Source organism: Manacus vitellinus, unplaced genomic scaffold (genome assembly GCF_001715985.3).
Source record: "Manacus vitellinus isolate BGI_N305 unplaced genomic scaffold, ASM171598v3 scaffold_9_pilon, whole genome shotgun sequence".
NCBI lineage: Eukaryota > Metazoa > Chordata > Aves > Passeriformes > Pipridae > Manacus > Manacus vitellinus.
Genome location: NW_021940917.1, coordinates 11,290,535 through 11,303,329, shown reverse-complemented (window position 1 = coordinate 11,303,329; position 12,795 = coordinate 11,290,535). Strand labels below are relative to the sequence as shown.

Below are 12,795 nucleotides of genomic sequence, written 5' to 3'. Positions count from 1 at the left end.
GATGGGAATGGGGGTTACAGTCAGTTGTTGTTTCTGCCGCTGCTCAGGGAGAGGAGTCCTTCCCCTGCTCCTGTGGGGGCCCTCCCATGGGAGAGAGTCCTTGATGGACCTCTCCAAAGTGAGTCCATCCCTCGGGCAGCAGTTCTTCCCAAACTGCTGTCCATGGGTCACTCCTCCATGGGGTGCAGTCCTTCACCAATGAGTGGTACTGGAGTGGGTCCCCCACAGGGCTATAAGTGCTACCCAGGAAAAACCTGCTCTGGCGTGGGCTTCTCTCTTCATGGGCTGCAGGTTTCTGGCAGGACCCTAATCCATCTTGGGCCTCTCACAGAGTCACAGCCTCCTTGGGATATCCACCTGCTCCAGCACAGGATCCTCCATGGGGTGCAGATGGGTCTCTGCACCCTGATGCTCCCCCACGGGCTGCAGGGGCACAGCTGCCCCACCATGGTCTGCACCATGGGCTGCAGGGCCTCAGCTCCGGTGCCTGGAGCACCTCCTGCCCCTCCTTCTGCACTGACCTTGGTCTCTACTCCGCTCTTCCCTGGCTGGAATTCTTTCTGTGCAACAACCTTCTTTTCTTAATTATATTATCACAGAGATGTTACTGTTACTCCTGATTGGCTCAGCCTTGGCCAGTGTCAGGAAGTCTGTCCTGGAGCCGGCTGGCATTGGTCCACTGGCAGCTTCTAACAGAAGCCACTCCTGTAGCCCTCCTACTACCAAAACCCAGCCACACAAACCCATTACATTCCACAGCACCAAGCTATGTGCTGTGATTGACGCTGGAGGGAAGGAATGCCATCCAGAGGGACCTGGCTTGAGAGGTGGCCCTGTGTGAACCTCATGAAGTTCAACAAGGAAGGTCAAGTGCAACGTCCTGCACCTGGGTCAGGGCAATCCCAAGCATAGAGACAGGCTGGGTGGAGAATGAATTAAGATGCCCTGTGGAGAAGGACTCAGGGGTGTTTGTGCATGAAAAGCTCAACATGACCTAGAACTGCACACTCACAACCCAGAAAGCTAACTGTATCCTGGGCTGCATCAAAAGCAGCATGGCCAGCAAGGCGAAGAAGGCGATTCTGCCCCTCTGCTCTGCTCTTGTGTGACCCCATGTGGAGTACTGCAAACAGTTCTGGGGTCCCCAACACAAGAAAGACTGGACCTTTTGGAGCCAGTCAGGAGGAGAGTCACCAAGTTGATCATAGGGCTGGAGCACCTCTCCTATGAAGACAGGCTGAGAGAGCTGGGACTGTTCAGCCTGGAAAAGAGAAGGCTCCAGGGAGACCTTATAGCACTTTCCAGTACCTAAAGGGACTTTACAAGAAGGCTAGAGAGTGGCTTTTCACAAAGGCATGTAATGATAGGACAAGGGGGAATGGCCTTAAGCTGAAGGGTGGCAGGTTTAGGCTAGATATTAGGAAAAAATTCTTTACTGTGAAGGTGTAACAGGTTGCCCAGGGAGGTTGTGGACTTCCCACCCCTGAAGGTGTTCAAGACCAGGCTGAATGGGGCTCTGATTAACCTGGTCTAGTGGAAGGTTCCCTGCCCACAGGAGGTTGGAACTGGATCATCTGTAATGTCCCTTTCAACCCAAACTATTCTATAATTCTGTGTGGTAAGTGATCATGTTTTTCCTTAGTGTGATCAGCAGGCTTGTTTTCATCCCCATCCAGCTGCTAATTTTGTGTGCTCTGAAGGACTGAGTTTATTCTGAGATTTGAACTGCTCTGTCAAACATCATTGAAGCAGGATGATGGTTTGGAAAGTTATTGTTAGCAAGACAGACACTTGCACTAAGTCTTGTTTCTAGGAAATCAGTTGATAAATGTAATAGAGATATAATTACATATTTCACTTTAAAAGTTCTTTTAAGTTAATAGCACACATAGATAATATGTCTTTGGAATTAAAGAAGTCTAAGCAATTATTGTCAAGTGTAGCTGCTGTGGACTTTTGTGAACTATTGTGAAATAAGGTGAGAACTGAGAATATTTACATTGGCTTGGTTTAACAACAGGAGTCCTAACCATTCCAAATCCCTCTTGTTCATTGGGGTGGATTTTGTTGTTGTTGTCTTGTTTATTTTGGGGGGGGTTGTATTTGGTTGGGGTTTTATTTTTTTTCTGGTGTCCCTATCTCATCATGTTGTCTCTGTCTATGTGTCCTGTCTCCCCTCTTCCCCCCATATATTAGTATTTCAGATTAGCTTTGTTTCCCCTGGGGAGTTAGTAATATATGAAAATGGTCATTGCCAGCAGTTCTAAAAGCCTACCTTGCTAATGATTTTGGCTAAAGGTTGACATTTTGAATAGTTACAATAACACTTCTCTCTGTGGTTGATGTATTATCAAGTAAAAAGTTGTTGTTGAAGGCTCTCATAAGCCTTGCCAGGGATGTGTGATCACATAGATTCCTGCAACAGGACAGATTCCAGGTTGGGAACAACTCATGTAGCTCCGTGAAAATAAGGCTATCTGTTGCCTGTCTGTCATGTGCATAGAAGTACCTAGGGTACCATCCATCCTCACAGAATCACAGAATGGGTAAGGTTGGAAGGGGCCACAGTGGGTCATCTATCCCACCCTCCCTTCACACTACAGCAGAAACAGTTTGGACCTCCTGCTTGAAGACCCCTAATGGATTCAGTGATTCACTTGTTGTGTAGATTGTGACTCCAGAGTGAAAACTGTTGGTACTGTGTTGTTTGATACCTGGAATTTTGCAGAAGTCTGTCTGTGAAAGAGCTAGGTGTGTTTCCTAAGCCCTTTCTTAGTCTTTGCTCAGTAAGAGATTGATTGGACGATATGGGAGAAGATCACTTCTGGAATTAGTGAGTTGGCATATGTGTCTTTTAATTCAATGCAGTTAGTGGTCATTGATACCAAGGCTTATTTTGTGTCATATACTTAGCACACATGACAGGCAACTGAACAGGCTAGCACATGATAGATCAGTGTTTTGTTCTGAACACAGAAACTTTTGATGTGCTGGAGCTGTGAACCAGTTCACTGTAATGCTTGTTTCAAAGTCTGTTGGAAGGACAGCTTTAAAACCTTTGATGAATAATAAGTGTAGGTGTCTGAATTTCTCCCTGGACAGTTGCATGTCAGGCAAAGAGAGGTACTATGGCAAACTGCCCCAACAAGCTGCATTGCTACAGATTTACTCATCCCAATTCCACAGGGATTGACACGGACCAAACAGCTACACCATCAGTCTCAAGCCTGGTAGTCACCTTCTGTGAACCATATATTGTATTAGCTACATGGATTTGTACCAACATTGAGATTAGCGTAAATGTTGAATGCTGCAAGGTGAATGTAGCTGTGGGCCCCAAGCCCCACCTATTTCTGACAGGTTAGCAATCATCTGAGAGATTGATGATTTCCTGGACAAACTAAAACTGGGCTCAGTGAATAAGTCCCCTTTAAGTCAAGTACTACTTTTGACTTAAAAATAACCTGGCTTGGAGATCCTGAGAGCTGTAAACTTTCCTAAAGCTTCTTTCTTTAATTCCCCTGTTGTTTTTACAGAGATTTATAGCAGAAACTTAGCACTAATGAGAGAGGAATTTAAACCAATAACAGTATTTTACTGTCAGATGCAAACCACTCACCTACTATGTAACAACATACTGAAGGGGTTGAAACTTCTTTATAATTAGTACGGCCTGGAGCTGCTGTTCATGCAGCAGGATTTATCTGCTGTGGAACACCTCTGTATTGAAGGGTGAAGCAACTGAAATTTCTCTTGCAGGTTCTAAACCACAAGGTGTTACCAGGTGAACCTCTGAAGTACACTGCTGTTTAGGCAGGTGTGTCAGTTTTGATTACCTGCAGCTGGTAAAAAAATCTGTGACTTGTCATCCAGGTCCTCCACACTCTACATCATCGGAAAACAAATACTTGCACAGTTCTGATACTAACAACATATTTTCTGTCAACAAACTCTTGTGTCTTGACAAGGTGATGAAGAGAAGTAACTTCCAGGTAACCTGCATCAAATTTCTATGGTGCTAAAAGAGTAAGGTTTTTCTTGCATTATTTCCCGTTTTTTTAGATGTAAAGAGTATCTTGAGAAGCAAAGGTAGAGTGCTGTTCTGGCTTTATGGCTTTTTCTACCCTCTTGTCTCCTTGTTGTGGGCTACTTTGCTTTTTAGAGGTCTTACTTCATCCACAAAGAGATGATTGTGGATCAGAAAGATGGTTTGTTAACTTGGTGGGTGATTTCTGTTTTGTTTGGTTTGGTTTTTTTTTTTCTCCTGTGTCTTATGCAGCAACTTAATTCAAAGTGCTCTACAGGGAGAGTGTTGACAACTGTTGCTGCCTACCAAGCAACTAATAATTATGTGATGCACCTATTCTAACTCCAGCATGGGGTAAGAAGGAAGGGAAACTCCCAGCACTCAGTGCTTAGCACTGACATACTTTTTTTTTCTACTGGACAGATTTTGGCCGGAAGGATTACATCTTTGCATCTCTGTAAAGAAATTTGGGAAGGGATACTCACATACACCTCTGGATCTTGAGCACAGAAGATAAATGGTAAGCTGTTTCTAAGGAGTTTATTTTAAGGAATATCCTTATAAGTAATATGTACACATATAAGTAATATATTTATAAATATAATGCATGGTATTTCTAACAGGGTCTTGAACAAAGTAATTTCCTGGATTAAATTACTTTTTTCCTTGATTTTATTGTGGTTGTCAGCACCAGCAGTGTTAATGGTAAATGGATGCCTGATTTCTACCTTCAACAGGATGGTGATAATTTAGATTGAGGATGCATTTTGTTTCCCTGTTCCAAAGGACTTGGTTCCAGAAAATCATTCACTGTGGTAGAGTCCAAACCTACACACAAGGTGTACAAAAATCACCTGAATATGTTCAGACATTCAGAGAGCTTTACTCTAGGTGTCCCAAGGGGGATCGGTAACTTCTCTGTTAATCACCCATTGATGGACAGATGTGCTATGTTGAAAAGAGGCTGGGTCTTGGACCCTCAGGAGGTTTTGCATTTTCTCTCATCAACTAAATTTGCCCCTTGGTACCATTTTTCTTTTTCCTCCTCAGAACTCACTGTTTTCAGACAATGATCTTGGGCAATGCCTTAGAAATCTCTTCAGTCTGAAAAATTCCTTTGGAAAGTGGTGGAGTTTCCACAGATAAGAAACAAGACAGTGAAGAAAAGGTGGCTGTTGTGCAGTTAGATGAAGGACTGGAGTACTTGCAAGAGGCAAAGATGAACTCAGAAAGTAAATCAAATTCATCCTTTTCCATCTATCCCAAAAAATCTAATGAGTCAGGTTTATATGTTTTCCAATAACTTGAGCTGGCACCTTCTACTTTTACTGTTTTCTGCTCTGCTTGCAGGTTGAACATGCTAGTTTAATAATCATGACATGCCTATTGTAGTTGAATGACATTGAGACTCTAAGAATAGTGGAATTTCTTAGCAGGCCACAGAAAAAAAATCCGTGAGGGATTAGAAGATGTCAAGCTTGTGCTGTCCATTTTTCTGGCGTCCAAATGTCCAGACATTTCATTTCCAGTGTGAATCTATTAAATCCAAAAGACATCATTATTCAGTGGAAATCAGGACATATATTGTTTTGTTGAGCAGGTTCAAGCTGAGTTAAACAGTGGTGCCAAAGTCTGCTTAAAGAATGTGTTTGGAGTCTAGCTTTATGAACAGATGGCAACTCCAAATGAGGCAACCATGTTTTTCTTTCTAGGTCTGCTATTGGCCTGGTGTGTGACCTTGGACAAATGACTTGCTTTCATACTTCTTGCTTTCATTTGCTGTTCCCACAGCACTTGAGGAAATGTATTTTTTTACACAAGAGACTGAGGGATTGGTTTTGATAAGGTTTTTGTGGTTATATCTTACAGCAAAGAGAGCAGTCTTTTGAAAACCTGGTCTTTCACTCTTATCATAAAGTAGCTTTTATAATCTGATTTTTTTTTGTTTTATTGTACTGATAAAAATACCAAACACAACTTAATTACATTAATGACCTTTATAGAATTATAAAGAAGGAACATCCTTCTTGGATTGTACAGCTCATTATACTTGCAGGTGTAGTTTCTTACCTCCTAGATTTTTCTGGTGTGTTCTGTTAGCAGTGTACTGCTTTCTACAGTGTCACTAAATGTGACAGATTGCAGGGGCAGTGTGCTTCCGTTGGGCATGTAGGGGATGAGAGAATCCTAAAGTCTAACATATAGTTTATATGATATTGGTGACGTTCCATTTTAATCCCTGAACAAATCCTACTTCAAAACTACCTTTAAGAGACCTCATCTTGCAAGAAAAGTGCTTAGGCTGAAAAGCCTTCTGCTGAAGCATCTTGTCTCTGCTGATGGAGAAAAAGAATAGGATGAGCCTCAAAAAATAGAATCAGACTATCCTGAGTTAGAAGGGACCCACAAGGATTGTTGAAGCCTGACTCCTGGCTGGTATCTGTAGTGCACAGCACAGTGAGTACATGTCCTTTAGTGTTCTGAGAGCGGAGGAGCAAGTAAAAAAAAATTTTATTTTCAAAATCCTTTGCAAAATGACTTTGCATTCCTTCCTGACTACCTATCCAGGCAGCTTTTCTTCCTCTTTAATGAGGGGTCTGGAGGATGCAGAACTTTCCTTGTGCTTTTTGCTTTAGAAAATCTTGAGTTCTGGTGTGTGCTGCTTTACAAAATGCAATCACCCAAATGAAAGTCCCAGGCCACTTTTTTTAGGCATAATTACAAATTATAATGATCCATCTCCTAGCAGTACAACTGGAGCAGGAGCTGTGAGATGCTTGTGTAACCCAGCTCTCCTACTCAAACAAATAGGTTTGCTGCAGAGCCAGTCTCCAAAATTCTCAAGGCTTTCCCATTGAAACAGGCTGCAGAACCCATATGGCACAAAGGTGCAGAGTCTGCTGTGATAACCTCAGTAACTGATACCTCTTTTCCAGGTGCTATGTTCTGTATCATATTGTAATGTAACATGTTAACAAAACAAAACTTACTAAATAAATAACGACCTGGAGAGAGCGCTGTGCATCACCAATACAGCTTTGTTTTCCAAAGTCTGTCCTATCTTCCTTACCTAGGAACTAGTTAGGATTAAAAGATGATCATAGCTTGATGTCTGCTAAGAGAAAGTAGATACAAGAAGTTAATTTAAGCTGCAATAGAAAGCTTCACACAATAATAGGGAGTGAATGTGATTTATTAGGTAAAGGATTTAGGCTTGAGAGTCTGAATTCAACTGGTTAGACCCTTTTAGTATAATGCCTAGTGTCATATGGCAACCTATTCAATACAACAAAAATAAAATGAGGTGCCTGCTGGGAGCCTGTATTTGTAAGGGTGTGAGTGGAGGCTGTGTAAGATCATTTCAAGCTGTCAATTGTCTTGGTTCTAACTGTAATCCCTCTGTATTTTACCACTACCCAATGCCTCGTCCAAGAAGAAATAAATACCACGGAGTTATGTATTTTGCTATGAAAATAACTACAGAGAATCACAGAATTGCAAAATCAACTAGGGTTGGAAAAGACCTCGAGTCCACTCTTTGACCTAACACCACCTTGTCTACTAGACCATGGCCCTCAGTGCCACATCCAGCCTCTTCTTAAACACCTCCAGGGACGGTGACTCCACCACCTCCCTGGGCAGCCCATTCCAATACCCTCTCTCTGTAAAGAACTTCTTCCTAATGTCTAACCTAAACCTCCCCTGGTGCAGCTTAAAACTGTGCCCTCTTGTTCTGCTGGTGGTTGTCTGGGAGAAGAGACCAATACCCACACGGCCTACCCAAGAGCTTTAGCTTCTGCCATGTTCTCACTCATGGCAGTGGCAGCTGCACTTTTTCCTGCTGGACTACTGTATTTATCTGTGTTAGGGCCACCAGTGTTCTGCATTATGGGAACACTGATAGCCTGAACATAATGCTAGACCAGTGTGCTCCAAAGGGCCAAAAGGCCTCCCTGGCTTTCATACTGTGAGGAGTGTAGTGTAGTGAGACGTCCAGGACTGATCTGGGCTGGTAACCACAAAGCCAACACTTTTTTTGTCCTTGTGCAGCAATGAAGCATCAGTGCCAGCCAGGTCAGTTGGTTTAGGTGATCAGGCTGTGCTCAGTGTGGAATTGGCTCACTGGCAGATGATGTATTGTCCCTGTAAATCATACAGTCAGAATTTGTGCAGTCCTATGCTGTTTCTGAATTTAGTCCATTTTCAACCATGTCAGTCCAGAAGCATAGTTGTCTTCTTTTCTGTTCTTCATGAATGGCTTCCTACTGAATTAAGCTACTCATAGGTAACTGAGAGTTTCTGGAGTTGCTTGTTAAGAACTTTGTTCATGTATTATTTTGGTTTAATATGTGTGATTGGTTATTATGCCAAGTAATTTGACATATTGTCCAGAAAAGTGGAGTTGCTGAGTTGCTATTTGTAATCATTATATTTCTAAGGCAGGACCATTAGCTGTTCTTGGTATGGGCTTGTGCTCAGCAATGCACTAAATTAAACTGATGAATAGTACGTTGTTGTGTTGTTCATATTGCCCTGCCACTTGTAAATTGTGGGATTTAATTATGTCCTAATTATTGTTTTTATATTGCTACAGTAATACTATCAGGCTTTCATATTAAATTCAGCACAAACTGTACTGCTTGTAATGATCAAAGCTAATCTTTAGACAGGTCAGACTTGTTTTATTAGTCAAACTAAAGGAATGGATGTACAATGATCCAGTATATTTCATCAGATGAGAAAGATATTTTTTCAAATGTGTCGCAGACTCTTAAATTCCAAGATTTGTTTTCAAAAGCCCTTGATGGGAAGCCCACAAAAAATCAGTTCCACTGAAAATATATTTTTGACATGATTTTTCATGTTGGAAGGCCAAATCTTTGTTTGCCCTGCAGACTACTCTCTTATCTCTTATACTAGGTAGAAAGAAGACTGAATTACCATTAGTGGGCTGGTTTAGTACAATACTATAGAAATGAGCAATTGCAAGCAATTCTGAAATATTAAATCATCTTTAAGAACCGTTTCTTAAAGCTTCATAGTTAGGAGGTCCTTAACATCCCATTGTATCTCATGGTTGACAGGTAAAGTATTTCCAGAAGTGTTTTTTTTTCCTTCAACAAAAATAGGTAAAAGGGACTGGTACTATTTTGTAACATTTTGTATACTACAATGTTCCATAGAGTCATTGTCACAGTGTTCCTCTGAAGGAACCTACTGCTAGCAGATACTTTTTTCAGATCTGTAAACATGGGAGAACGTGTATGGGTATGATAGCAGAGAAGACTGATACTCAGTTTGGGAAAACTGACATAGAAAATTAACTTGAAATTCTAACAAGTAAGAACATGTTTACCTACCAAAAGACATTGCATTACTTTAAGAAGGTGTTAAATTGATTTGTAAAGGTGTAAATTTGTCTTCACGGGACAGTTTTGTGCTATTCTGTGCTTCTTTTTACCTCCATCTTGGGAAAACAAAGCATGCTTCAGTTCTTATTCTCTGCTTAGGGCAACTGTAGCTAAAATGAGAATTTGTCTTTATACTCAAAGTTTATTCCTGAAGATCTTTTCTGTGTTTATGCTAGTGTTTCAACTCAAAGTAGACAGTAGAATAACAGTAGGGGTTAGTTTAGATTTCCAGGTTACTGAGGCCTGGATCAGCGAGCTGCTTCCTTGTATTCCTCATAGATGTCCCCTTTCCTCAGTCGATTTCATTATACATTCACTTTAAAAAAGTAGTTGAACCAATTCACTTCTTTGGGTTGCTGCCTGCACTTTGGAATCTGTTCCAGCAAAGTCTCATCTTTTAGTGCTCCTGTGAACAGTAGTACAGCAGCACACCACTTGCACTCTAGCCTAATTCATCTGATAATGTCTTAGAACCCAAAACATTATGAAGTCTTAAGTAGACAAGAAGCATAAAGCTTGACGTAATGTTTCCTGCATTTTTTTCAGTGAAGCTGTTCTGTAACATCTGCCTGATAGCTGAATAAACCATGCAATTAATCTAACAGTCCCAATGATAAAGGGACAGAGCAGAAGCGAGCATATAAAGTTACCCCTTACTCCTTAGCAGCCATATGTTGAAATCTCTTTTGTGCAAGGCACATTTCAGGGGTGGAGTATGCAGTTTCATGGCCTAGATAGAGTATCTCTGCCACACAGGTGAAATATGAGTCAGTATATTGAAAGACTGCTGTCAACAGTTTAGTTTTATGTGTCCAACCTGCCACAGGTAACATCTGTTCTGAGGAGGTTTTCAGGGTATTAGGTCATTAGGCTTAAGGGGGTTTGAATGGGTACCTGTGTATTAGAAATCAAGGTTATATTCTGCCTCCGTGGATATGTCTCCTGAAAAATTGGTGATTACATCAAAGACACAGGCTTTGAATAAAATCTGTAAGATGTAAAGGGAACCTGTTGTATCTCTGTAGGCCAGAACAGCTACATACTGCATCTACATACCTCTCCATAGAGGTAACCTGCTTCATGAAATTACACTGGAATAGTACAGTTTGCATCAGGCCATTTTGGAAACATCCTTACGTTTTTATTGTATTCACAAGATTTAGCAATATGTTTATAGTAAAGTAAATCTCAGTTAACCTATTAGGGAGGTCTGAATGGATTTCTGAAAGTTATCTGTTGTGGAAATGTATTGACATAACCCTTTTACTGCTGCAAGCTTAATTTAACTGGTTCTGTTCAATACAGTGATTGAACAGATATATTTGAATGTGAATGTATACTTGCATTGCAAGTTAGGTCTTTATTTTTACATATTTAGGGTGTTGCAAGTTTTGTCTGTTGGTTTGACTAATTTTTTTTTCTTTTAGTAATTACTGGAAAATATAGTGCCGGTGTCCATATTCATTTTACAATAAAGAAGTTGGAGCTGAAAGAAAGAGAAGAATGATGACACTTAGAAAAATTTGGAAAATCCTGATTTTTCTGGCAGTAGTAGATTATTCCATTGTAATTATAACTGGTGTATTCAGAATTTGAAGTTTCTCCTGTATTTTATCAAGTTCTTTATAGTGACCATGTTCTCTAAATTTATATATCACTTAATAAACACACTTTTCATGCCAGTTTAAGCAGGTGTATTAAATAATGAATCACAACGAAGTGTGTTTTATCTTCAATTCCCATGTGTGTCACATCAGTCTGGCTCTGGCCTAAATGGAGCTGATGTCCTTTTATTTTAGAGTAAGCAGGTGAAGAATTGCGTGATAGGTTCTGGTCTTACAGGCTTTATAACTTGTAATATGTTGTCCTGTTCTTAAAACAGGAAGTCCATAAGACAGATAATCCTCTAATTGCATGTACTTCCACACATATGCAATAATTTAATAACTGAACCCGTCTGAACATGGTGATATAAAGGACAGCAAATGTAGGTGGTTTACACTATCTTTGTTTGTTTGCTTGATTGTTTTCCATGGTTGAAGCTAGGGTTAGAAACTCAGTAGAGACAAAATGGGGTGTAGCCAGCAGTCTTTGCTTTAGTGCCTGCTGTCAGCCTTCTGAATTAAACCAAAGCCTGGTGCAGTTTCTGGATGAGTGAAGCAGAGGAGAAAGGAAAAAAAGCACAAGGCAAATGAAGAGGGTGTTTTGAAAGGAAGACAGGAATAGAAGGGATATAAATTACTCATAGAGAAGGAACAAAAGAGGGAAGCATTTTGGAATCTTTTTCTGATCTTACAGCATCACTGAGATTTATGTAGCATATGAAGCAGTATGGGAGAAACTGTCTAATAATTACCATCTCATTGGCTGTAATAATGACATCTGCAGATACACCTCCAATGTATCTTGGTACTCCTTAGATATTACTGGTGACTCCTAAAGAAATATCTCGAGTTGAAGTTTCAAGTCTTGCAGGAACCAGAGTAATGATTTTCAAGTTAGTGGCTCCCTCAAAAACTACTTGTTTAGAAACTTGGTTGTTTGGCTTGCTTCGGTTCTCACTTACTTTTCTAAAGCAAGTTTGGACTTCAATCCCTGCCATGTTAGGATAGGGATTCAGCCTTCTCAGTCAGTCAGCTGGGTGGCATTCTTTTCAGAGAACAGATTTATTATTTGGGAGTACTCTTGGATTCTCTGGTGATTAGTACCTCAAAAATTTTGATGGCATCTGCCTCTCTCGTAGCAGATACTGCGTGATACAGCTGGGTGTACTCAAATAATTTGGGACTGGATCAAAACCATAAATGTATGGAATGCATTGAGTGGCAAAAGATGTAATTGAAATGGGATAAAGAATAGCAAGGTAGCAATGCAATTTCCTAATCACTTATATATGAAGCAATCAAAACGATGAAAGCATCCTAATGGGCAGTAGGTCTAAGGCTGTTTTGGCTTAATGCTAATTTAGGAATAAATTACAAGTGCTAAAATTTGTGTGAATTTAATCAGCATTCTCAGTATTGTTAAAGATTCTAACAAATGGATAAAATGAAATGTTAGAATAAATATAATAAAGCTATGTAATAGAAGTGCTAAATATGTAGCGGGAAAAAAAGTATCATAGCATCATTATTTTTTGCATGTTGAAGCATGTGCATTTCTAGCAGGAAGTAGGAGAGGGAAGGAGATACAGAACCTGGGCATGGAGACATTCAACAATATAACATATACTTTTTTTTCTGTTATGATGTGAGACTGCATTTAGGCTGTGGTCTGGATGAATGGGTGAAAAGCCTGGTGCTGATCCAAGTGCTTCCCATTTGGAAGACTGTACAGAAGTGAGGGGAAGGCTGTGGT

The 12,795-nt window shown here is 40.6% G+C and overlaps 1 protein-coding gene across 6 annotated transcripts in view; it reads left to right on the top strand.

Annotated features, from left to right (window-relative positions):
- Positions 1-4,448: 4,448 nt before the first annotated feature.
- The window catches only part of MOB3B (MOB kinase activator 3B), a 71,216-nt gene continuing 62,869 nt past the window's right edge, over positions 4,449-12,795 (top strand). For all 6 annotated transcript variants that reach the window (XR_001922373.1, XR_001922372.1, XR_001922371.1 and 3 more), the window contains exon 1: positions 4,449-4,547. The gene's annotated coding sequence lies outside the window, so the exon portion shown is untranslated. The remainder of the gene's footprint in view (positions 4,548-12,795) is intronic.